A 27,895-nucleotide genomic window follows, 5' to 3' on the forward strand; every position below is an offset into this window, starting at 1 on the left:
TTCTTCACTCCTATTTATTCCCAACTGCCTTCCACTATTTTTCCTCCACCTCAATCACTTTTACTCTTCCTATCTCAAACAGTCCCCTTAACACACATGTACTTGCACACTCACACACGCACACACACAACTACATATAATTAAAAGCATGTGGCATTTGTTTTTGTGTATCTGGCTTATGTTGTTTCACATGAAAAGTTCTAAATCCACTTTTCTATTAGTGGCATCGTTTCATTCTTCTTTTACCCTTGAAAAAAGTCTTTGCTTATTCGTTATTATTGTGAATAGAGCAGCAGTAGACATGACTGTTGTCTGAAATCTTCCTGTGAGTATCACTCCAAAGTGATATTGTAGAATCATATGATAGCTCTACCTTAATCTTCTGAGAACTCTCCACGCTGATGTCCATCATAGCTATACTTGCTGACAAAGCACCTTCATTTCTTGAACCTTCTCATGCTAGGTCAATGGCAGGTGTATTTTAGGCTCTTTGTCTGATGTCTCATAGTCCAAGGTTATCTCAGATTTAAAAAATTGGTTTTCTGTCCAGATGGTGCACAGTCACAGCTTTCAGAATCAAGAGGAATGACAAAATGAAACTTCACTCTATTGCTGTTCCCACCTGACAGAGAATTCGGTGCCTCAAGAAAATCTACAAGTGGATTTGAGACTTGTGAGCATTGTGGGTAATTCTGTAGTGGACTATCTCTGTCTTTCTCCTAAGCATCTTAGCCTACCATTTGAGGCTTCTGCTGCCACTTCTCTGCTAGGGCACCATGAGGTTAGAGTCATTCCCTGATTCCTTTGTTTTTCAGAGTCCTTCTGTTCTTCTAAGATGTCTTATTGCTTATTTTATATGTGAAATTCCTATGCTCTTCTGATGTTTCTCCTTTTAGAATGAGTGCATTCTTTGTTATCTTTATTCTTCTCCTTCGCTGCATCATCTGCAGACTTCTTCTAGTCTGCATCTTCCTCAAAATGTAAATATTGCTTTATTTCTAGATAATTAGTAATATTTGATTCCATCCATCCTTGCCATGGTCTTACTATGTACTTTTGGCAGGACTGGTCCTGCCTAATTCATGGAGAGCCTTTTGCCTCTGTCTTCAGAGTGTTGGGATTTAAGTTGTGGCTAACACATCTAACTGGAGTATTTTTTCCTTATCTGTGAGATTATAAATAACTATCAAATTCCCTATGTTCTTTCATCCCTGAATATCTTCCTATAGACTCCTCCTTCCTCTCAAGTTCATAGCCTCTTTTTTTCACTAATTTTGACATGCTTATCTGTGCTTACAAAAGAACATATATTCCTAAGTACACAAACACAACTTGCTCCATCTGTATAATGTTATTGGTATGTATGTTTTCAAGATTGGCCATCTGGTATTGGATAACTGATTTTAATGTTCTTCCCTGAAAAGACTATTTCTGCCTCTCTCAGGATTCCTTAATTGCCTACTCTTCTTTGTGTAAGGTTGAGACCTCATTGTTTTTCCTTCATTCATTTTGGCATGGTTATTGCTGTTGCTCCTTGTTCAGCTCCTGTTTTGGCAATTGTGTTGTTAAGACTTTATAAATATAACTTCTGATATTACTAGGAGACATAGTCTTACTGATTTTCTGGCTTTTTACAAACTTTCCAAACCATTTTATGAAATGATGTATGTCTTAGAAGTGGGCATAATTTTGTATCTTTATCCTTGTAAATTAGCTCTATAGCTCTGTATTTTTATCAGTTCTGGTTTTCTGTCATGGTTTCTGTTTGATTCAGAGAGTTTACTTGATGATGGAATAGAACAAATATTAGACTGTATTTAGGGATTATGTGGTTTTCGTAAAGTTTTGGTGGTAGGTCTTCCTCCAAGATCCATAACTTCACATGCCCATGATATCTGGCTAAGTTTCCAGTATAGGGCATTGTTTCATTCTTGTTGAGTGGACCTGGTCACTAACAAGGTATATGTGCCACTACTGAACCATTAAAATTATCCTGCCATTATGGTGATTGTTGTGGTTCATTGGCTAAGTAAAACTTGTTTGTTTCTACGCTCATTCAGAAGCATGGGTGGCAACATTTTGGTACCAGGAAATCTATTCCTTTGTAGTGAGGAATCATTCAGGACAGTTCCAGGTGAGGGATCTTTGGAACCTATGGTGTCTTCAGAAGCAGGGCATTGGGGTTTTTGTTAGGTGGTCTTTGGCTCTTGAAGGGAGCATTGTCAGACCAGATAAGAAAAATATCATTTAGACTATATATGTGTATTGAAATAAGGACTTAAATGCGTTATGGTTTTTTAAGCCAAATTGTCAATAGTATAATTTTTTATGACCTTTTCAGGCATCCTTATAGTTCTTTCCCCTCCTCCCTCCTTCTATATTTCTGTCCTTCTCCCTTCTCTAATTAGAAACCTTTTTCTTATTTATATGTCTACTCCTATTTTAAGAAATCCTCACAATTCCGTATTTGACATTTTCCAATAGCACAAAGAAATAAAGTAGTACATTAGGCAATAATCCTACACAGGGTCTTGCTTTGCTTTTTCATGATAGCATTTTCAATTATTACTGTTCTGTGGCCAATGGACCCTTATGGCATCCATTATACTATGTTAATATTGTCCAGTGACAATTTATGTTTAACATTCTTTCAAGTTCATTTGGTATTCATTTGGGAACGTAGAGTATGGTGGCACTTAGAACAAATTGTAAAATTCCCCTCTGTTTAACCCTCTGTAATGCATGTATCCATTACTTAATATAAATTTGCATAGTACTTTATAACTTGTTAAAACTAAGATACTTCATTAAAATTCTCTCCATTCAAGTCATTGGCAGCAAATAGGTTAAAAGTTCAGAACCAAAGGAAAAGGAAAGAGGGAACCAGAACACATTGAAGCTACACTTTAACAAGAGTACTTAAAGGCAATTGCTTCTTTAGGTTGGTTTCAGCTTCCAAAATTTCCTTTAAGAGAACCAAAATTATTTGTATTTATCATATCGTGCTTGCCACTTTTAGTTTCTGATGGCCTTTGATAGCTAAATATCAACTAAGACATGCTCATTTGATTTTTTTGTTTGTTTGGATTTTCTGAATGGTTTTGTTTCTGTTTCTTTGGAAGTGGACTAGTTCCAAAGGTGAAAGAGTAGCCACCCCTTTCCAAGAACATCTCTAAGCTTTAGTGGGCACATGTTACTATGTTACTTCTGGAAATGACTTTTCTTGCCTGTTTCCTATTGTGCTGGCATTTGTTATATGGTGGCCATACTGAAGAGGTTTGAGCTGTGCTTTTTTTTTTTTTTTTTGGTTTTTACGAGACAGGGTTTCTTTGTATTGTTTTGGAGGTTTATCGGTCCAGCCCGGCCTTGAACTCACAGAGATCTGCCTGCCTCAGCCTCCCGAGTGCTGGGATTAAAGGTGTGCACCACCACCGCCCGGCCTTGAGCTGTGCTTTTAAAGGAAGAATTTCAGTCTACTTTCAGAGTTCTCATACATAAATATTTAAGAAATATTATGGATCTTTATGACTATTATCCCTTTATTTATAATATCAGAACTAGATAACAGGCCTGGTAGAATCTGAAGTAGGAACAAAGATATAAAACCAGAAATTTTTCCACAGGTAGCTTCTACAGAAATGGTCTGGGGAGGTGGTTTGTTTCATAGAAACAGCCCCACTTTACCATTCATGGTAACAGACACTTTCTTTGGGTATCTTTCTATACTATGTCTTTGTGCTTGTTAGTTTTCTTATCAACTTGACACAATCTAGAGATATTTGTTGAAAGTAGCCTCCATTGACAAAATGCCTCCATTAGATTTCTTGTAGGCCAGTCTGTGTGGCATTTTCTTGATTAATGGTTGATGTGGAAAGGTTCATCCTACTAGATAACCCTTAATAGGTGGTCCAGGGTAAAATAAGAAAGTGGATTGCATAATCCAAGGAAAGCAAGCTGATAAGCAACTTTGTTCCATTGTCTATGCTTCAGTTCCTGCCTCCAGGTCCCTGGTTAAGTTCCTGCTGTAATTTCCTTTCATGATGGAGTATATGCTATAAGCTGGAGGAACATTTTTCTCCCCCATGTTGCTTTTTGTTATGGTGCTTTATTAAAACAAGGGTGCTGCAAAATAATCCTTTTGTATACTATGAAGACATGTTGCTCTTATTGTCAATAAAAAGTGAATTGACCAGTGACTAGGAAGGATTTTTAGGACAGAAAGAATGCTGGGAAGAAGAAGGATGAATTGGGAGAAGATGTCATGAGATACAGAGCAAGCAAGATGGGAAGTATCTACATGAGGTTAAAAGCCTCGGAACACTCCATTGATTAATAGAAATGGTTCAATTTAACTTCTAAGAGATAGCTAAAAACAAGGCTAAGTTATTGGCTGGGAATTTATAACTAACATTAAGTCCCTGTGTGGTTATTTGGGAACTGACTGATGGGACAGAAAAAAAAATGTTCCCTACAAAGGGTGCCTACAATCACATGAAACCTGAGAAATCTTAAAAAAAGATTCCAAACAAAAAAGAGTGGCACAAACAGGGCTTCCTAATCTTGTGTCTCTCATGCTGGCTGCAGTACGGAGACACATCTCCTCACAGCTCCCTGTGGAATAGAGCCATCAGCCAACTGTGTTAGCACACTTCATTAAGCTGAGCAGTGCCAATGACTGAGATAGCAAGTTAAGCTTTGTTTCATGTGATTAAAGACCAATAAGATGCTAAGTAAAGGCAGATCCAGATGGGAAAAACCTCTAAATGGGTTAGATTATGTTTAAAATTTTAGAGGCTTAGAAGAGAAAATAAAAAGGTATGTACAGCTATAGATTAAAAAACCATTTAAAAATAAAAAAGTAAAGTCCTTAAAAATCGAGATAAGGTAAGGTAAAATTTTAAAGGATGGGAAATACACAGAGTCTAGGTTATAGTTAATTGGGTTGTCTTTAGATTTTCTGATTATTATTGAAGGAACAAGAGCTGTGAAAACACACTGGATAATGAAAACTGCTGGATCAAACCAACCTCTATGTCTTAAAAATATCTTAGCTTCAAAATGGAAGTCAAAATATATGTTACTTTAGGGAAGAGTTTATTCTTTTGTTTCCACAAGAAATGAGAGGCTGTGGATTCATTCCAGGTTGATGTGGATCAGGTTTGATCAGGGAAGACAGCCTGAAAATTCTGACTATAGACAATGAAATAAACTTAAAATATTGCAAAATGTGTATCATATTTAACTGGTTCAAACATAAAACAAAAAATCATCCATGGTTAACTTGTGTATAATTCAGTCTATACTTTTATTAATATAGATATGTATGCTACCTTTAAAAGTTTATGTATTTTCAGAGCAAGGGGACCAGACAGCAATATAAATGGATGGCCCAGGTGATTCATCATCTCAAAATATCTCTGTTATAGTTTCCTTTGAAGTATACATCCAAAACAACTTCAAGGCTACTGGCTGAGGTGGTCCAACCTCATGAACTTCCCCCCAGTCAAGACTTAACAAAAACAAAGGGACTCAGGGATCCCGACTATTGGGTGAGAGGCCAATTGAGACCCCATGAATGTGGGTGTCAGTGAGGAGGCCTTGGCAATCTTTGGGTCCTCTGGTAGTAGATCAGTATTTATCTCTGGCATTCAAATGGATTTTGGGAGCCCATTCCATATGGAGGAATGCTCTCTCAGCCTGGACACAATGGGGAGGGCTTAGACCCTGCCTCAGATGATATGACAGACTTGGAGATCCCCCATGAAGGGTCTCTCCTTCCATGGAGAGTGGAATTGGGTGGGGGATTAGAGGGGTCAGTGGGGACGGGGTAGGAAGGAAGGGAAAGGTTGCTGGTATTGACATGTGAAGCAAGATTGTTTCTAATTTAAATTGAAAAAATAAAAATAAAACTACCATATGCTCCAGCTACAGCTCTCCTGGGTATGTACCTAAAGGCCAGAGTCAGCTTACCAGAGGTATACTTTTACACCCATATTTGTATTGTTACACAATTCACAATAGTGAGTGTAGGAGGAGACTTAGGACTGCACCATTAGCCATGTGGCTCGATAGAGGCGCATACAGATGTGGTAATGATAGGGTGGGTCACTGCGCCACTAACCACACCTACTTTGGGCGTCACTAGAGATGTATACAGATGTGATAAGGAAAGGGCGGTGAACTATGTCACTAGCCAGGCCCACTTTTGGGTGTGGCTAGAGGCGTATACAGAGGTTCTTATAAAAGACTGTGTGGGGAGAGCCGTGCTCTCTCTTTTCAGCTTCTGGTTTGGTAGTGAGAAAGCTACTTGATTCATCTGGGTTGGCCGTGTTCTCTTGTAAGTGATTTCTACAAAATATAGTTACCTATGCCCTCAGTAAGTGTGCCATTTATCGTTACAGGAACAGCTAAGAAACTGAACAAGTCCAGATGTCTATCACTAACTGGATAGAAAAAGAAAATGTGCTACATACATACAGCATAATTTTATTCAGTTGTAAATGAAACTGAAATCAACTGGAGAACCATATGTTAAGTGAAATAGCAGACAAAAAAAGCAATTTATCTTGATTTCTCAAGATTCTTCTAAAGATACCAGTGCCCCCACACAACAGGAGGTAGCTACCAATATTCCCGAGAGATGGAGTATGTGTGTGTTTTGGATTTTCAATGGATTATGAATGTTTGCCATTGTTTGGGGGTGGCTACAAGTTGCTGTTGTCAAGTTAGATAGAAAGCTAAACAAAAGTGTTAAATTCAATATTCTTGTTATAAATGAAAAATGGCTGTATATATGCATATGTATATTTGATAAGAAAAAAGGGTAGATTGTTGAATCTACTTTTAAACTAAAAAAGCAGCTACTAGTATTAAATGTTTATTTTGGTATAGATTTTTATATATTGATATAAATTTGAGGATATTTTTGTTATACTGTATGTATGTTTTTACTCTTGTTTGGGGTATTGTGCTTATGCAGCTCATTTAAAATGCAATGTATAATTAAGAAATACACATTAATAGTCATCGATAATACAAATTTACATTCAAATTAGGTATGTTTTCAAGGCTATACACAGACATATTTAGATAGGTAGATGGTCTTCAAACACTTCAAAGACCTATAGAATATGGCATTTAATATGTTTAATAACCTAAGGTTTTTCATATCAGTAAGACACATCATAGAGAGCAGCTTGAACTTGGAATCAAGAGAAGCAGCTAGAGAAGGTGCATCACTTGTTGCAAAGGAAATACCAGGACTGAAGTGATCATGGAGAGAGACTGAGACTTGACACTAGATGGGAGGATTGGAGTCATAAGAGAGAATCTTGGAAAGGCCATTGTCAATAGTACAGCACAGTTGCAGTGGAGTTCCCAGCTTATTAGAGGTATCAGTTCCGTGAAACAACCTCTAAGGGCAGCAGTAAATGTGGAATAACGACAGCACAAGCCTTTGAAAAAAGCTGTGTATTTGCAAATGGCAGAGTCTTCGGGGTGCAGCAGTCTCAGACCTTTGGAGCTTAGAAGACAGCTATTGGACCCCAGACGAGGGACAATGGGCTGCACATTTTAATTTATACTGTAGAATTTGTTTTGATTTTGGTTGTGTCCTGGTTCTTCCCCCTTAGAGTAAGAATAAACATTATTTTACAGAATTTCACAAAAGACTTGGGCTTTTCAAAGAAAACACATTCCTAAAATGTGTTTATAGTGTGGTATTGATATTAACATGAGATCTTAGGGATAACTCAGAAAAATATGTGTGGATCTAATTTGACAAATTTGTGGGTCACACTGAAAAGTGGTCAGTTGTGCTGATTCATTCTTTGTCAACTTGACCTAAGCTAGAGTTATCTGGGAAGAAGAACTGTGAGAAAATGCCTCATATTACCTGTCACCTCTTATAGGGGACATTTTCTTGGTTAACGAATGATGAAGGAGTTCTAGCTTCTTGGAGGCAGTGCTGCCTTCATCTGGGTGATTCTCGGTGTATAATGAAGCAAAGTAAGCAGGCCACAGGAGCAAGCCAGTAAGCAACAGTTTTCTGCAGCCTCTCATTCACTTCCTGTCTGCAAGTTTTTGCCTTGAGTTCATACCGCGATTGACTGTGATCAGGAAGTATAACATAAATGAACTTTTTCCTCCCTAATTTGAGATTGGTCTTAAGGTTTTATTGATGGAATGGGAACCTAACAAAGACAGACTTTTAAAATGTTAATTGACTAAATACTAAGAGGTATTATTATTATTATTATTATTATTATTATTATTATTTCATACTTATTGTGTTTGTGTATGTATGTGTGTTGTGCTGAGGAGAAAAAAAATAAGACCTTGAATATATTAGGTGAAAATTCTATTAGTAGCCTCCGTCTGCTTTCTTCTCCCCACCTTCCTCTGCCTCCTTCTTCATCTATGTTTTTCATTTGAAACAATGTCTGCCTAGTACTTGAAGTTGACCCCCACTTGTACTCACTACATAGTCCAGGCTGGCCATAAACTCATGGTATTTCTGCTTCTCAAATATTCAGATTGTAAGCATAATCTATAGTGCTCACATCACTCTAAATTCAATATTAAATCTTCTTTCATTGGTTTTATTTCTTGAAATGATATGAATGGATGTCAATATTTATTAACCTCAAACATACATGACAAGATACCATTACATTTAGAAATGGTTAAAACTATCATAAGTTTTAGGACAACATAATTAACTTCAATACTAACATTTTTTTCTTGTAATCAATTGCATAGTTAATTTCATTAACATTGCTATATTAAACAAAATATTTATGCACTAAATTATTATAATACATTTATTTAGTAAAATCTGCTGTCCCATTGTTTTATATCATGAATTTTGCAAAATAAAAATAATTCTGAATAATGCTATGCTTCTAAAGTCTTAGTGCTACATTGGTTTACTATGTTTTTGTGAATCCTATGGGATAGTACCGAAAAATGATAATCTCCATCAAACTATGCAACTGTTTATACTTCATGATGAATTATTTCATTTAAAAAATGGTTTGGGCAAGAAGTTTTTTTTTATTTTTTGTTTGTTTGTTTCTTTTTCAAGACAGGGTTTCTCTGTGTAACTTTGGAGCCTGTCCTGGCACTTGCTGTGTAGACCAGGCTGGCCTTGTACTCACAGAGATCCACCTGTCTCTGCTGGGATGAAAGGCATACCCAACTAAGACCCAGCCAAGATGTTATTTTCTAAAAGTTTCCATAAAATAATACTCACATGAAATGGACTTAAAAGTTTTGTTTTCCATCATAAAATAAACTGGATAAATATAAATAAATTTTCATCAAGGACATAATTATGGAGACTTCTGCCTATAATTGCAACACTTAGGAGGCTAAGGCAGGAGAATTGCCATGAGCTTAAGACAAATTTAAATTTCATAGTTTGTTCCAGGCCAGATTGGGCTATATAGCAAGACTCTGTCACAAAGAATAAATAAACAAAACAAGGAGCTGTGTCTGGGGAAACATCAAGGTATATAAAGTGTTTACTACCCAAACAAGAGGGTCTCAGTTTGACTTCCTACCACCTAAATATAAAGGTGGCTGTGGTGACATTCACTTTTAATTCAATTGCTGACAAAGTAAAAACTTTGGCTTCTGGGGGCTTGTTTTCCATCTAGAATAGATTAGTCAATGAACCTCAGGTCCCTGCAAGAGACCCTGTTTCATGAAGCAGGGCAGATAACTCTTTAGGGTCTCTACAAGCCTGTACACACATATGCACACACACTTATAGAAACATGGGCACTAAAACACAGACACACATACACAAAAATGCATGTTAATAACAATTAGAGGTAAAGTAAGACATTTAAACAAACACTAATGAAAGTCAGAGGACATTGGAAAATACTGTGAGAATTTCTATTTAACAACAACAATAAAACCCAATAGAACTTCTGGAAAAATGCATGAAATCTTGAATGTATAAGACTGAAAATTAAATTTAGTACATGTACACAGATTAGCATGTTCTCTCTCTCTCTCTCTCTCACACACACACACACACAGAGAGAGAGAGAGAGAGAGAGAGAGAGAGAGAGAGAGAGAGAGAGAGAGAGAGAGAGAGGCAGCAGTGGCCACAACTTTAATCCCAGCACTTGAGAGATAGAGGCAGATGGATTTCTGTAAGTTCAAGACCACACTGTGCTACATGAGAGTGAATCAGTCTAAAAGAGAAACAGAGCGCACACCTTGGATCCCAGCCCTTGGGATGGCATGCCATTAATCCCAGCACTAGAGAGGAGTATAAGGCAGGAGCTTTGTGTAATCCAAGGCAGTCTCAGTGAGTCTGAGCAGCAGTTCATTCTGAGGTTCAATGGTTCATCCCTTTGGTCTGAGCATTGGTAGAGGTAAGAACTCTCTAGTTGCTGAATACTTTACATATGTGCTCCTTGGCTTTTATTATTCATGCTATACAGGGTTGGTCAGTTCGCCAGCTCTCCCTTGTCATCATCAGCAGGGTGAGCTCTCTAAGGTTGTTCTTACCAGTTCACCTCTTACAATGATAACAGGTTGCAGGGAAGGGAGGATGTGTTAGGGGTGGGAAATTCTCCCACTTTCACATCGTTAGGGTCAGCTCTCACACCTACACTTTCAGGGCTAGAATTACTGTGTTGCCCAGGCAAGGTGTATGGACCAGCTCCCAAGTGCTGCAGCTGTGAGGGGCAGGGACAGCTCTTCAGCTCTTATGATGTCAAGGCCAGTTCTGGCATGGCCAGATCTCCTATGCTCACATTCTTGGGTGGCTGACCCACATCCCCCATCTATTGAGTCAGTTCTACTGTGCTGTGCAGGTGAGGTACAGGGTACACTTTCCTGAGTGCTGTAGCTGGTCAGGGGGTGGTCATCTCCCACCACTTGTATTCACATAAGCAGATGCCAAAGAGGGAAGGACCAATGTGCATGGCTTCCATGTCACCATGATATGTGAATACTTTCTAACAGCTGAAGCAAATGCAGAAAATATTAACATCTGATCAAATTGCCTGGCACGTCCATGGGCATTTGTTAAGTTATCCTTTAGAACATTAGGTTTTTAAATATTTTACCAATATTTGGAGGAATAAAAAGGTGAAATGAGATTTATGGGAATCAAGTAGAAGTAAATACAACCAACAGTGAGTGCATACCCTACCTAGGGACTGGCATAGACCTTGAGGCTAAGACACCATCATTTGTAGTTTTCTCCCAGTACTTGCAGAACTCTCTCAAGACTGTTCCTGCTTTCACCACAATCAATCTTTAGCTCCAGCCTTGTGTTTGACATGTCAATTTGAAGTGTTTACTACACACTCCTTGTTTCTTCCCTCAAGTCTACCAAAAGTTTTCTACAAAACCTTCAGATTTCAGCAGAATTCTTTAGTCCAATATATCATTTGTTTAAGTTCCTTAAAGACTAGTTCATGGTCTCTAAGCTCAGGCAACTACCTGGTTTGGAATAAGTTGTGGCCCATTTGTACTCTAGAATAATTAATGGCTATTATGTGAATCGCAGCCATGATACCTTGACATAGAAATAACAAACAAAACAAGGAGCAAAAGGAGCAAGCCTTTTCCCCAGTAACTGCTCCTATGGCAGTCCTCATGTTTTATGGCCCTGACAACCAATCTGACTCCAACTGCAAGTGTGAGCTGTTATCTCCAAGATGTGGCAGCAGGAGTTGCTACAATGACATGGGCAAAGCTTTGGATCCAATATTTAATGAAAGAAGAAATAGAACACAGAATTATACCACTGATAGATTTTAGCATTGAAAGAAAATTACATAGAGAGAACAAAACTAGAAAGGAATATAGAGAAATGAAAATTGATTTTAAAAATATGTCAGGATTGTGGGTAAATTTCTCCCCTTACTTTTGTATCCCATCAATACTGTTATGTATTTGTGTAACAAGTTATTTTGTGATGTTACAAAAAATATGTCTCCAGACAAATAGAATCAATCTGCAATCTGTCTTATAACAAACAGTGAGTTTTATCTGAGTTGATAATGGGTTTTGATTCTATTGTCAGAATGGCAGTTCTCTGTAATTCCAAGCAGCTATTTCCCCGTGCCCAGGGATCAAGTGCCCTAGAATAGGCAAGATGGAGAGCACTGCTGTATTCCTGATTTGTCTGAAAACTTGCTTACACCTTGCTTTTCTGGGCCTTTTGAATTTAATTACTTCATTTGCATTGTAGGAAGGGTAGGTACTGGTTATTAATATTTCAAACACAGTTGAAGTTTGTATGAGCCATCACTGGCCCCAACTATTTGAGTATTAAGATGCTACTTGCTAGAAACACCATAGGCTTGTTAAAACCTGCCACAGGAATAAAGCAATTGTAGGGGCACAAGTGTATCACTTTGTCAAAATGAGTCTTTGGCAGGCACAAACAAGTCCTTGAGCCCAGGCTTGGGCTCAGGTAAGAACTATGAGTATGCTGGTCATTCCTTCTAAGTTTACCTTCCATCTACGGATAGTAAAGATAGATGGCCAGTGAGCAAGAATTGAGATAATGTATTTAACAGCAGCACGGACCCAGCCAGAAGTAGAGGCTCAGGAAATAGCAGAATTTCTTTTTTATTGTTTTCTAGACAGAATTTATCTGTAGTTTTGGAGCCTGCCCTGGAATTTACTCTGTAGATCAGGCTGGCCTGGAATTCATAGATATCCACCTGTCTCTATCTCCTTCCCCTGAGTGCTGGGATTAAAGGCATGGGTCATCACTGCCAAGCTAGAAGAATTTATTTCTACTTGACTCTTTTACCCAGAACTCTACTGAACATGATTGCTAAGTAAATATGTGGGCTGTTTCCAAGCAAATGTTCAGGTGGCATAGCAATTGTCATGAAATGTAATGGCCAAGGATGTGACAAGTCTGGTGAATACCATTGTTTAGAAAGTAACCTCAACTGTGGATTTATAGTATGGTTCAATTCTCATTTTTTTCATATAGAACAAATCTTTATATATGAGCCTTGTACCACAATGGCTTGAGCTCATTACAGCCTATAATTACCTCAGACATGTTTATGATTGGTAATACTTCAGTGACCTACATGACCCAATTGGTAAATAATCCTAAACTAATAAATTCTCAGCATAATTAAAATGAAAGTGAGGACATAGCATATTAGGTATGTTTTTCTGTTACTGTAATAGAATACCCTGACAAAATTAACCTGAGGGAGGGAGGGTTTACACAGGTTTACAGTCAGAAAGGATACAGTCCATCATGACAGAGACTCCATGGCAATAGGAGCTTGAGGCATTTGCACTCTGGAAACAGAGAGTGAAAATGCCTGTGCTGGGATTGTTTTATCCCTTGCCTCCCACAGTTAAGGAGAGTCATATCTTACAGGCATGTCCAGAAGTTAATCTAATCTAGATAATCCTTTAGAGGTGACCTGACAGTCTTGTCTCCTATGTGATTGTGTATCCTGTCAAGTTGGCAACCAATAGCATCAATTACAGTAACCAACTCTGATCTAACAGGATCCTGTGAGTTGTAAAGAAGGCTCACTTAAATGTGGAAGCTAGAAGAAGCCTTCTGTTGCTGCTGCCACTGGAACCCAAGAGTCACTGGTTTATTTTTCTGTTTTTGTATAGCCATGACTAAGGTACCAGAGAGAGCTATGCAAAATAAGCCTTTTCTTTTTCTTTTTCTTTTTCCAAGACAGGTTTTATCTATGTAGTGTTGGCTGTCCAGGACAGCCTCAAACTCTCAGAGATCCGCCTGCCTCTGCCTCATGAGTGCTGGGATTATAGATGTGAACCACCTGGCTAAGAAAGGTTTATTTTAGCTAATTGCTTAAAAATCAGTCCATGGTTGCTTGGCCCATTTGATTTTACTGAACATCATTGTGGTGAAACCATATGGCAAGGGAAATCTTCAGTTCCAGCAGTCAAGAAGCTAAGAAAGCCACAAATATGTCTTCTGAAACATAGACCCTAGTGCTCCACTTCCATTATCTTTCCCCCATTTTAATCATTGGCCAAAATAGTACCACCAGCTGGGTACCAGAAGTAGAATTAAATGGATATTTCATTTAACTCATATTTCTTTGCTTTCCTTTTTCTAGGATCTATAAGTGCTTATCTACAAATACTCATTGATGACCAAGGAAATAAAGAGGAAGAGGAAGAATGGACTTAGGATTCTGACAAGAACTTAGAAAAATCAGGTTTTGTAGATGGCTCTCACCTAAGATCCCAGAGGCTGTACCCAGGCAGAACATTGTCACATACTTTGTGGTCAGATGTTACCTCAACTGAAGACTTCATGTCAAAATCTTTCTCATTCTCAGTGCTTAGTTTGATAATTCAGTCATAAACTTGCTTATTTTCATAAAAATTGCAATACCTCTCATGTTAAGGACTTTATCTTCCTTCCAGATATTTTTCCCTATTTGCATGAGGAATAATTCCCAGAAAATCAATTACAGTGCCGTAAAGTAACAGAGAGCTTTTATCTTTGGGGGGATGTCTTCATAGTGCCCATCTTAAGTAACTCCTGGCATCTGAGATTACCATAAATACATGTCCTATTTCATCATTGTGCAACATCTAAAGAGTACAATATTGGTGGTTTGTAATAGAAAAAGAATGATGGAGTAGAAGCCAGGGGAAGTATGCTGTGTAGTTTGTTTAGCATTCCAGTGCCTCAAAGCCATAAGTCACTACATACAATCCCAATATCCCTTCATGTTTATGTCCAGGAGTGGGTAGTAATGTCTTTCAAATTCATTTCTTATTATTTCAGTTATTTTATTTATTCTTTAGTAATTTTATATGTGATTGCAGTATATTTAGAATACATCCAACCTATTTCCCCCATCTCAAACCTCTCATATCTTCTATATGCATTCCTTCATTTCCCCCTCTTTCTTTTTCTCTCCCTTCTCCTCTCCTTCTCTCCCCTCCCCTATTTCATAAATCCAATGACAATCTTTTTATGAGGTCTGAATGAAAATGTTCAGCAGAAATCACAAATGTACACATAAGTGATTACTATTTTTAGTTTTCAAGCTTCAGTTTGAGAGGATTTTTTAAATAATTATAATTAATAATTAGTTTCCATAGCTGTCATTCTCATTTTCTTCTGCAAACTCCAAATCTGTAAATCACTGACTTTCGTCTCCCTAAATTTCATATATTGAATATCTGCCTCTCAAATCTGTATTTGAAAATTAGGAAGCAGTTAAGTATAATAGTGTAGCCAGTCAAAGATGGCCCTGAGTGGAAGTCAGATAGGTGAGTCTTGAGTTGTTTACAAAAAAAAGATGATTGGTCGCCTAGATTGAACCAGATGAAGTCACTGCATGAACAGCTCTTATTCACTAGATAAAGCAGGTAAAGCCTGGGCGACTAGTGGTGTGATAATTTGACCTTTAAAGCCATTGGCTAGCTGTTTTCCTTCTCTGTGTTTTTATTTTGTTTTTTCATTTAAAAGATGCTTGCTGTGTGGTAATAAATGAGTTCCTGCTTAACTAGACTCCCTGCTGCATGTGATTGTCTCCAGGAGACTGAGAATGGGTGAGCAGTGTACTTACTCTTCCTTGGACCCAGCTCAACCTTCCATGGTTGGGCTAAGACCCTGCAAAAAGACAGCAAGAAAACAAAAGCCTAGGTCAACAGGACCTGGAGTTCCTACAGTGCGACACCAGAGTTCGATCTTTCATACACAGAAATGATTGCAGAGGCACAGTGAGAGAACAGGCTCTTCATTCTATGGAGAGTGCTCTCACATGAATCTCTGTTCTCTCTGGGTCTCCATTTTCAATGTTGGACTCTTAGGCTGTGAGAAGAAACATGCCTGTTTTTTTTTAAGGTACCAGTTATTATAGCCCTAACTGAAAAAAATTACAGAGAGGAAGAGAATAACATAGATGAAGACCTCTTTCACCTAGTATAGGACCAAAATATCTCATTGCAAAGATCAGCTTATCTCTACAGTGATGCTTTCAAAAGTAATTCAGGAGGCCAGAGAGATGGCTGCGTGGTTAAGGGCTCTAAGTGCTTTGTCAGAGAACCTGGGTTCAATTTACAGCCCCTATGTTGTGGTTCACAACTCTCTACAATTCCAGTGCTGGGGATCTGACACATTCTTCTGGCCTCCATGGGTACCAGATACACATGTGATATACAACAATGCATGCAGGTAAAATATTGAGACACAAATATAAAAAATACAGTAAAGTTTCAAGGAATATTTGGTAATAAAAGGTAATAGAGGGCCCTATATTCCTTGTTGCCTTGTTACCTTTTGTTAACCCCCAACAAATCAATCTGAGTATCAGAGCTGGCCACCATTATGTATACCTTGCAACAATTGGGAGTCAAATAAAGCATACGTCCCAACAACACCCTTGTGAATGTGTCAATCAAGTTTGTATAAGTGTCATTAAATTTGTTTTTGGCTTGAGAAAGTTCTCTGCATGCCTTGCTGGGAATATGTAGAACTAATACATGCAAACTGTAGATCTAGTTTGTATTTCTAACATCTATGCCAACTGAGAAGATGTCTAATCTTCCCTCATGTTCGGCCACTGTGTTCATGAGTCAGTTAGTTATAATTAGTTAGTTTATTTCTTTTCATCAACCTGATATAATATGGAGTCATTTGAGAACATGAAACCTCAATTGAGAAAATGCCTCCATCAGACTGGCCGGTGGCTAAGTCTTTGGGACATTTTCTTGATTAAATATTGTCATTCTTAGTTTTTCCTTATTTTTAATTTTCTGCACAAAGTAAGACGTTAGTCCCCAGCCTACTCTTGCAGTTATCTGGTGTGTAGTCACCTCTCATTACATTTGTTCTGTCTCTCTGGCCACGGAATTTCCCTCAAGTACTATGACTGAGACTGCTTCAGATCCTCAGATGGCAGAAGGACACATTCTTTTTATGTTCACAGAACTGTTTCTTTGCCCCTTTCCATCAGTGCTTTTCCACCTGCAGAAAATGCCAACAGCTTCCTGGCAGAAGTGGGCAGTCAGAGTGTGAGGTGTTATGACTTTACTAGCAGGAGCCAGAAAATAACTGTTTTACCATAAATACAGAATCTGGGAGGCATGGTGAGAGTTCTAGGCACCTGGGGCCTCACCAAATGGTAGTCCTATTTTCCCACTGCCTCCTGAGCCTGGTCCACATGGCTTAGCTTTCTGCATCTGCTTCCTGCTGGGACTTCGGCCCTTTACTGTGTTCCAGCACTGTGTATTCAGGCTTCTGTGTTGCTTCATTCCACAAAAACCTTTTCCCTGGGGAGAAGAAACATGCTACACATTCTCACTCTCCCTCCTTCCTTGCTGCTGACATTTGCTGACTTTGCCACAACTGGCTTCACTCCTATCTGAACACAGACTCCCAGAGGAATGTCAACCATGTAGCCTTAAATACATCTTTGTGGGGAAAAGCGACAAGTAAACTTGTTCCTTTTCATCTGTCAGCATTCAGGGGGAGAGCAGAGATTGTTCTAATCCCCTTCAAGAATTGTGTAACCACAGTCTGTGATAAATTCCACACAGATGAGGAATCTAAGACTCACGTGAGAGGCTGAGGTAAAAATCAATGAGATGATTATACATTCTTAGTTCTATATTACTTGCCATCTATGTAATGTACAAGATGTATGTTCCTGTGATGCATTCTCATTTCAAAGATTTTTCCCACTTCAATGTAAGTCTCACCGTTCCTACATAATAGCTAACATATCTGATGCTGGAGTGGTAGCTACTCACTACAGCAAACCAGGAACTGCATTCATAGACACAGAAGGAAGAGCCAAGTAGCCCTTTTGCCTATTTACATAAACAGCTTTGTCTGATTGTAGAGTTGAATCCTTCACCAGTCTTCTTCAAAGAGTTCTGAACATTTGAAGTTCCTTCAGCCAGTTTCTATGGACTTACTTTTTGTTGTTGTTGTTAAACTGAACACTTTTATTTTATATTTAAATTAGGAACGAGCTTGCTTCCCATGTCAGTCAGTCCCAGCTCCCTCTCCCCCCCACAAGCCCCCCACAGCCCCCCACCCAATCCCCACTCCATTCCCCAGGGCGGGTAAGGCACTCCATGGGGGATCTCTAGAGTCTGTCATTTTGTTCCAGGGAGGGTCCAGGCCCTCCCCCAAAGTGTCTAGATTGAGAAAGCATCCCTCATTGTGGGATAGGTCCCCAAAGTCCATTTATGTGCCAGGAATAAATACTGATTTACTACCTAAAAACCACACAGATTGCCTGTGTCTCCTAACTAACACCCACATTCAGAGGGTCTGGATCAGCCCCATGCTAGGCTCTCAGCCATCAGTCTGGGGTCCAAGATCTCCCCCCTTGTTCAGGTCAGGTGTTTCTCTGGGTTTCACCAGACCAGTCTTGAATCCTTTGCTTATCACTCCTCCCTCTCTGTCACTGGGTTCCAGAAGTTCAGTTCAGTGTTTAGGTGTGTGTGTATGCCTCTGCTTCTGTCTGTCACTGGATGGAGGTTCCTGGATGGTATGTATGACAGTGGTCAAAATCATTATTAGGGAGGGGCATTTAATATAGTCTCTTCACTACTGCTTAGTTTGCCAGTTATTGTCATCCTTGTAGATCTCTGGAGATCTCACTAGTGCTGGATCTCCCCTCAAACCTAGAATGGCTTTCAATCATAGTATTTCTTATCCTTCTCTCCTTTATTCTTCCCCCAACTCAACCTTCCTGCTCCCCATGTCCTCCTCTCCCTTCCTCTTCTCTCCCTCTCTTTTCCTAGCTCCCTTTCCCCTCTCCCACCCTGTGCTCCCAATCTGCTCAGGAGATCTTGCCTCATTTCACCTTCTCTGGGGTACCACTTATATCTCTCTTAGAGTGCTTCCTGTTTCCCTGCCTCTCTGGCAGTGGGATTGTAGACTGGCACTCCCCTGATTCATGTCTAAAATCCTTATATGAGTGAGTACATACCATGTTTGTCTTTTTGTGACTGGGTTACCTCACTCAGGATGGTTTCTTCTAGTGCCATCGATTTTCCTGCAAATTTCAAGATTCCATTGTTTTTTTTTCTGCTGAATAGTATTCCATTGTGTAAATGTACCATATTTTCTCTAGCCAGTCTCAGCTGAGGGCCATCTAGGTTGCTTCCAGGTTCTGGCTATTACAAATAGTGCTGCTGTAAACATAATGGAACCGATGTCCTTGTTGTATGAATATGCATCTTTTGGGTATATGCCTAAGGGTGGAATTTCTGAGTCTTGTGGTAGACTGATTCCCATTTTCCTGAGGAATCTCCATACTGATTTCCATAGTGGCTGTACGAGTAGACACTCCCACCAGCCTTGGAGAAGTGTTCCCCTTTCTCCATATCCTTTCCAGCATAAACTGTCATTGCTGTTTTTCTTTTAGTAACTTTAAAATAAATAAGTCATTGTATGTGGAAAAATGATATGTTCACAGAACATATTATTTTCTCTTCTCCCAACTCTTCCCATATCCCCCCATCTCCTCACCAATCCACTTACACCATCTCTTTCTCCCTCTTAAAAAAAACTAACAAAGCACAAAACAACACCCACCATAAAGACACAAAACTGGAAATCAAAATATACAAGCAAAGAACAAAACAAAAGTCAAATGAAGATATATGAGATAAAATCATTATTGAATTCATTTTTTTGTTTTGGCCATCTACTCCTAGCACTGGGGTATACCCTTATGCACAGTTAATATATTCAGCAAGACTCCATTAGAGAAGACTAATCTTCCCTTTGCAAGAAGGTACCAATTACAGATAGCTCTGGGTTAGATGTGGGAACCCACATCCAATTCCCTTTCTTTGGAACCTGTCTGGCTTGAACCTGTGCAGTCCCCGTGCATGCTGCAAAAGTCTTTGTGAGATGATATGGGCATATGATATATCTATAGTGTCTGACAATTTCCTTAGTATCATCTATCCCTACTGGTTCTTAAAATCTTTCTGCCTGCTCTTTTACATATGTCACTGAACTTTGAGTGGTTGGATGAAGACATGCCATTTAGACATGAGTGCTTCAAGAACTCTCACTCTTCTGCATATTGTCTAGTTGCTGGTATCAGTAATAGTTCCTGAGGATTTTTTCAATAGGGAGCACAAAATCATGACTTGACCATGGGATGATAGAGATATAGAAGAGGTCTACGGGAACAAATTATAAGAAATAGGACTTTAAGAAACAGTTTCTTGAATTCTGCTAGTGAAATGTTAGCTGCAATATTTAAAAACCTCTGGTGTCATCCAGGCTTCCAATGCATGGATTTCTCCTGGTTTCTAAGCCATGATTTTCCATTTAATCCATGTGCCACAGACACAACATTCCAGAAAGGCTTAAGCAAGCATCCTCAAACAGTGCTGTGGAAATTGAGCAGCGATAAGGAAATGTGGTCGTGTGAAGTATGTGTGACCAAAACAGGCTTTACTCTTCAATAGAGGAATCTTTGAGCTTGTTTGTCAATGCTTGTCTAATACTTCACTGAAATCTTTGATTTCTGAATCCAAACTGGGGACATAGTGGTTGTTTCCTGTTCTCTGGAAATAGAACTGTTTTCTCATCGGTCTCTGCTCCCTGTTCAGACATCCATGACTTACCTTTTCCAAACTGTTTGAATTTTATTGTAATCATCAGTTAACAGAAGCAACAGTAAAGATACTTCATTGAAATCATTGGACACATATGTATGTGTGCATACATGCATTACATGGGCATGTACTGGATTCACATATTCTATATTCATATATTAATTAATTTTACTCTAATTTACATTCAGACTATAAATTAAAAAATAAAACCATTTTGAACTTATCCATACTAGATATCTTTTTTTTTTTTTTGGTTTTACGAGGCAGGGTTTCTCTGTATTGTTTTGGAGGCTGTCGGTCCAGCCTGGCCTTGAACTCACAGAGATCCACCTGCCTCTGCCTCCCGAGTGCTGGGATTAGGCATGCACCACCACCGCCCGGCTCCATACTAGATATCTTAAATGTTCCATCATAATTATATTCCAAAGCAGGTACTATTTGTATTCTCAGTTTCTGCATCAGCATAGTAAGACTTAGGAAATAAGTGACATATTCTTAATGATGAATTCAATAAATGGTGGAACAAGTGTGAACTTACCTTATACTTGAGGAATTTATCCAACCTTTCTCAATGAAGGTTGTACATTCTGATATTGAATTTTCATTTTTAAGGAAAATTGGGAATAGAACATCACATTTTCTTTTAAACATTGTATGCATTATTACATAAAGTTTAATATATACTTCAGTATAAGTATAACGATCATTTTTCATGGTAGAAAATTGCATGTTTTGATGATTAATCGCATGTTTATCCAATGTACTCCAGAATAGCATAGGATATCTTGAAAATATCAGCAGAGATAGCCAGACCCTGTCATGACTAAATAGCAGTTTTATTTTAATTTTACTTTCTTATTGAAACATGAAGCATTGGTTGTTTTTCTTATTTACACATAGTTTGGGTTAACCTCCCACATTTATTATTCCCCCCTATCTCTGTACCGTCTTGAAACTTCTACCTCCCATGTTTACCCTTCCATCACCACGTGGTATAATACCCTCCCTCACCCTAATTTAAAGTCTCCTTTTTCTTCTCAGTGACCCCATTCTAGTTCCTTGACATCTGCATATACTTACTCCCACATAAATACACACATTTCAAAATTAGGAGATAGGATCTAAATAATATTTAAAAAACAGGTGACTTTCTTTTCTGTACCTGGGTTATATTACTTAACATCTTTTACTTCTGTCATTTTTCCAGCAAAATTTATAATTTCATTTTACTTTGTGGCTGAATGAAATTTCCCTGTGTAAATGAAACTCATTTTCATCATCTTTTTATCTGTTGATGGACATTTAGATTCTTTCCATTTCCTGGAAATATGACTAGAGCAGCAATGAATATGTATGAGCAGGTATCTCTATGGTAGGATACGGAGTCCTCTGAGTATATGCCCAGGAGTGATAGAGCTGGACCATACGGTCATTCTAGTTTTAGCTTTTGTGTTTTGAAACTAAATTTTTTATTTGAGGATTTGATACAAGAGTAAACTCTATTTACATCATTGACACTTCTGCCTTTTCCCTTCAAACTATTCATGTGCCACTACTCCATCAGCCACTCTGGAATTCATGGTCTTTTCTTTTGCGTTTATTTGTGTGTGTGTGTGTGTGTGTGTGTGTATGCGCACACATATTTGTATACTGACTTAAGACTGAGGTCTTGTTTTTGAAAACTAACACCAATAAACGGCAAAACAAAACTGGTTCTCCCTCTCTTGGCTATTTGTAGTTCTTTATTTAGTAGTGGAGCCTTGCGAAAATTTTCTCCATCCATGTTGACCTTTCCAGTGATGTCTTTGCAGGTCTTCTGTTATCAAGCCATACCGTTGAAAATTTATGGGAACACAATACCAATTGTCCAGAAGAAACTATTGCGCAGAACTTGTTCTGCTCATCAGGCTCTTACTTTTTTATATAGATTTTATTTAAAGTAAAAACAATCTTATTTTACATATTAAGCCCAGTTCCCTCTCCTTTCCATCTTCCTATGCCCCCCATTGTGCCCCATCCTATCACCCAGGGAGGGTAAGGCCTTCTATGGGGATCATCAAAATCTGGTAAGACATTTGGGGCAGGTCCTAGGCCCTCCCCTGTGTATTTAGACTAAGAGAGTATTCCTCCATGGGAAATGGGCTCCTGAAGTCCTTTCGTAAACTAGGGATACATCCTGGTTTCACTGCCAGAGGCCCCATAGACTGCCCAGTGCTACTAGTTGACACAAACATTCAGGTAGCATGGTTTGGTCCTATGCTGGTTCCCCAGCTGTCGGACTGGGGTCCATGAGTTCCCACTTGCTCATGTCAGCTGTCCCCGTGGGTTTTCACAGTTTGGTCTTGACCCCTTTGTTCATCACTTCTCCCTCTCTGAAACTGGGTTCCAGGAGTTTGGCTCAGTGTTTAGCTGTGGGTGTCTGCTTCTGCTTTCATCAACTACTGAATGAAGGCTCTAGCATGACATTTAAGGTAGTCATCAATCTCATTAAAGGGGTAGCCTCTCCACTATTCTTTAGGATCCTAGTTGGGGGTCATTCTTGTGGATGTCAGTCTTCCTTAGTATAGTGGTGGCTAGCCTCGCCTGTCATGCGGGAGACCCGGTTTCGATTTCCTGACTCACTTGAGTCCAGGAGTTCTGGGCTGTAGTGTGCTATGCTAATGGAGTATCCGCACTAAGTTTGGCATCAATACGGTGACTTTCTGGGAGTGGGGGGAGGGGGCACCAGGTTGCCTAAGGAGGGTGAACCGGCCCAGGTTGGAAATGGAATAGATCAAAACTCCCGTGCTGATTTCACATGCTTCAACACATCTATCATGATATTCCTTGAGGTCTGGGTGCAGGGGTTGTATTTTAGAAGTCCCACTTATGTCTGTTCATCCACAGTCTTTTATTCTCATTTTGGCTAGATATGTATAGTGGCTGATCTTGTGTGTTAAGTTAACACAAGCTAGAGTCATCAGAGAGGAAGAAGCCTCAGTGAGGAAACGCCTCCATGAGATCCAGCTGTAAGGCATTTTCTAATTAGTGATCAATGTGTGAGGGCACAGTCCATTTTTGGTGGAGCCATCCCTGGGCTGACAGACCTGGGTTCTGTAAGATGGCAGGCTGAGCCAGACAGGGTAATCAAGCAAGTAACCAGCACCCCTCCATGGGTTCTGCCTCAGCTCCACCCTCTAGTTTCCTTCCTTATGTAGTTTCTGTCCCAACTTCCTTCAGTAAAGAACAGAAGTATACGTCAAATAAATGATTTCCTTCCCAACCTGCTCTTTGGTCATGGTGTTTTGTGAAAGCAATAGAAACCATAACTAAGACAATATGGATCTCTGCTGAATAAAGAAGCTTCCTTCATTTTAGGTACAAGTGATACTTATCTATAAATATAAGGATAAGTAGTGAGAAGGTAGTTGGAAGATATAATTCTGTAGTAATATGTTAGCAGTGGTTTCTTCCTTGGAACCTATAACTTCTTCCATCATGGGTTCTTGGCTAGCTTTACAATAGGCATGGGTTCCTGTGGATTTGTCTGGCTTTATTTCTAATTACATTGTCATTGGTTACCCCTGAGATAGTAGTGCCAATATTGCAGCAATGGGAATATTTTATTGCACTGTTTTTGTAGTGGAAACATTGGCTGTACTGTTTAGGTGAAAGGAAACAGAAAGAAAAGCAATTTGTTTCTTTACTAAAAGCCAGAAATGTCCTAGGCATTCTTGGCAGGTTAATTGTTGATCTTAGTGTCTGTGCTACTGGTGTCACGTTCAGGAAGTAGTCTCCTGTGCCAATGTGTTCAAGGGAACTTCTCACTTTCTATTCTAAGAGGTTCAGTGTGACTGAATTTATAGACATAGAGCAAAGGATAACCAGCCTACAATTCACAATTTCAGAGAAGATAGGAAACAAGGAGGAACCTAAGAGAGACACACATGGACACCGCTCCCTCCCAGAAGGGGAAAGGGAGTAAATTGGGAGCATGGGAAAAAGGAGGCAGGAGAAAGAAGGGTAGAAGGGCAGGGGGTAATAATATGATGGATCAGGAAGGTTGAGTTGGGGGGAATAACAGAGAAGGAGAGCAGAGAAAGAGATACCTTAATAGAGGGAGCCATTATGGGCTTAAGGAGAAACCTGGCACTAGGGAAATCTCCAGGAATCCACAAAGATGACTCCAACTATGAATTTAAGCAATAGATGAGAGGCTAACTTTAATACCCTTCCTCTATAATGGGATTGATGACTACCTTAAATGCCTTCATAGAGCCTTCATCCAGTAGCTGATGGAAGCAGAAACAGCTGTCTACAGCTAGACTTCTAGAATCCATGTGTACAGAGGGAGGAGTGATGAGCAAAGGGGTCAAGAACATGCTGGGGAAACCCACAGAAACAACTGAGCTGAGCAAGTGGGACCATATTTGGGGAACCAGCATAAGCCTAAACCAAGTCCTCTGAATGTGACCCCTGGGAGTGGAACCAGTATTTATCCCTAGTGCAAGAATGGGCTTTAGGAGCCCATTCCTTGTAGAATAACAGTCTCTCAGCCTAGATATGCCCCAAATGATGTGTCAAACTTTGATGATCCCCCATGGGAGGCCTTACCCTTCCTGAGGAGTGGATGGTGACTGGCTGGGATAGGGGGTGGGGGAAATGGGAGGATAGAAGGGATTGGTATGTAAAATAAGATTGTTTTTAATTTAAATAAAAAACAATTTGAAAAGAAATAAACAAGTAGCACGCTACTTGTTGGTAATAGCTCAGGTCATGAGGAATTAAGTTAGGTTGTACTAGGAAATATCCCTTAAACACAAAAAATTAGTTAGCCCTATCTACTCTAAACATTCTGCTCTCATGTGGAAACAATATGCTAGGGTATCAAAAATAGTCCACCCTAGCCCCAGTCAAACCACACTGACACACACAGACACAGACACAAACAAACACACCTGTAATTTGCTAGTAGTTACACAAACACACACACAGACATATGTATGTCTGTGTGTGTGTGTGTGTGTTTGTGTTTGTGTGGGTGTGGGTGTCCTCCAGCCCCTCTATCTGTGCTTATCTTTCAATGGGACCCCTAGATGCTCCAACAAAGCAGTCTCAGCCTGTTGTCTGTCTGCATCTCCTCCCTCATTTTTCTCCCAGTTCTTACACTAAAACAGACATATAAATTCATGCAGTAAAATAGAGCAACCAGATCTAAACTCACACTTAGCCACCTGATTCTTTTAATTTTTGAAACAGATCCCCAAAGTATTCCTTGGAGAAAAGACAGCCTCATTAACAAATGATCCTGATAATATTTGATATCCACCTATAGAAAAAGGAAACGAGATTTTATCATGTACCAAGTGGGATGTAGGATCTGAAGCTATGAAAATGCTGTAGTAAAAAGAAAAAAAATATTTGCAGTTATAGAGAACTTCAAAATACTGAACTTGAAATCCTGAGAACTTTCTGAAGAGACTTCAGTTGCTCAGAAAATAAATAATCAACAATTGGGACCCTGTGAAATTACATAGCTTCTGTAAGCAAAGAGAGCAATTAATTGAATGAAGAGACAAGCTATAGAACACATGAAAATGTTTGCCAAATTATGTCTTACAGAGGATTTATATCTAGTGTATTTACAAAGCATTTTTCAAAAAGTTGAATAGGTAAACAACCCAATCAAAAATGGAAGATTAACTGCACAGTGAGTTCTCAAAAAAAGAAATAAAATGGTCAATAAATATTTCTTTTAAAATTGCACAGCATTTTTAACCATCAGAGAAATACAAATTAAAAGTACTTTGAGATTCTGTCTGACCCAAGACATCAAAAAAGCAGAGGACTGCAAACTTGGGTCAGGAAACAGAGACAGGAAAATCCTCATTCACTGTTGGTAGGAGTGTAAACTGGGTCAACTACTGTGTAAGTCAGTGAAGTTTCTCAGAAATCTAAAAATAAGCCCGTTATGTTTTCTCTTATGTGTGATCCTAGAATCAGGTTTCTGTGCATTGCCTGAAGCAGCCATCAAAGCCAGGAAAGTAGATAAGGAAGAAGAGAATCCCTGGTATAGAGCGTGGGGTGAGCGGGGTGTGCTGGGAAGGGGAAAGGCAGAAATGTGGGCACTTTGCTGGAGAGGTGGCAAGGAGGAAACTCAGATAGACTAGGGAAGAGGAGGAATACATAACACCAAGAATACCAGGAAAAGCCACGGGGGGGGTATCATTTTAAAAGCCTTCATATACACACATCACCACCCACATACACATACAAATGCAATATGTGCATGCACATGCACAAGTGGACATACATAGATAGTCTTAATACTGTTACTCCACATTGTGGGGTAATGTATACCCCAGGAGCTATAGACTATCTAATAAAAGCAAAAACAGAACAAGGAAGTAAGTGCCAAGTAGGGACTACTTCCCATTGAGTCTTAGTCAGGGGTTCTAGGAGACTCCCAAAACAACATAGGCTATTGCTATTGCTCTTGGTTGCCTGCAAGAACATCAATGTTAAGAACTTGTGACAAAAATTCTGGCCAAAAGAAACCATCTTACCCTTTGACAAAAGTCTTCACCCATTTCTGACACAGAACTTGGAGAAACTGAGTTCATACTGACTGGGAAGCTACCTTCGCAAGGACTAGCTCTCACTGGGTGGGAAGTGGATATGCAAGCTGTCAAGGTAAATAAAAATATCAACATCCCTACACACTTGCAAAGGCTCCCAGCCACTGTTTAGAATTAATTCAGGGTCACAAAGAAAGAGATCACCACTTCCAATTGACCAGACAAACTTTACTCTTGATCAAGAAAGAGGGCTCACAAGAAAGACGGCATAGAGACAGGAAGTGCATTTGAATTTTATTCTAGCTCAGATAGTGACTATGTCTTTTGCCCATTGGCTGGGGCCAATCTTACAGTCTTAACTCAATTGGCTGGTCTGAAGGGAATTGGTACATAAGAAATGAAGACAGGAAATGGGTTATTACCATTCTAAGGAGAAAGAGATTATTGCTACAGGCCATCAAATTTCTGGAATACTTCAGTGGACCTTTGTGTAAAAAAGGTTTTACCCTGTTGTGGGGATTAAAACATTTGCATAACATCCTCACAAATTGGGGGAGATAAAAATATTTGAATTTCTTGACCTAAGCACAAGTTTTATAGTACTTTATAAGAAAGACCCATATTTGATATTTCTTATTAATCCCTCCTCTTTAAAAAATAATCTTATAAATATTTTTACAATAATATTTAGATATTTCTTATAAATCCCTCCTCTTTTTTAAGTAATCCTTTTT

Source organism: Mesocricetus auratus, unplaced genomic scaffold (genome assembly GCF_017639785.1).
Source record: "Mesocricetus auratus isolate SY011 unplaced genomic scaffold, BCM_Maur_2.0 Super-Scaffold_100014, whole genome shotgun sequence".
Lineage (NCBI taxonomy): Eukaryota > Metazoa > Chordata > Mammalia > Rodentia > Cricetidae > Mesocricetus > Mesocricetus auratus.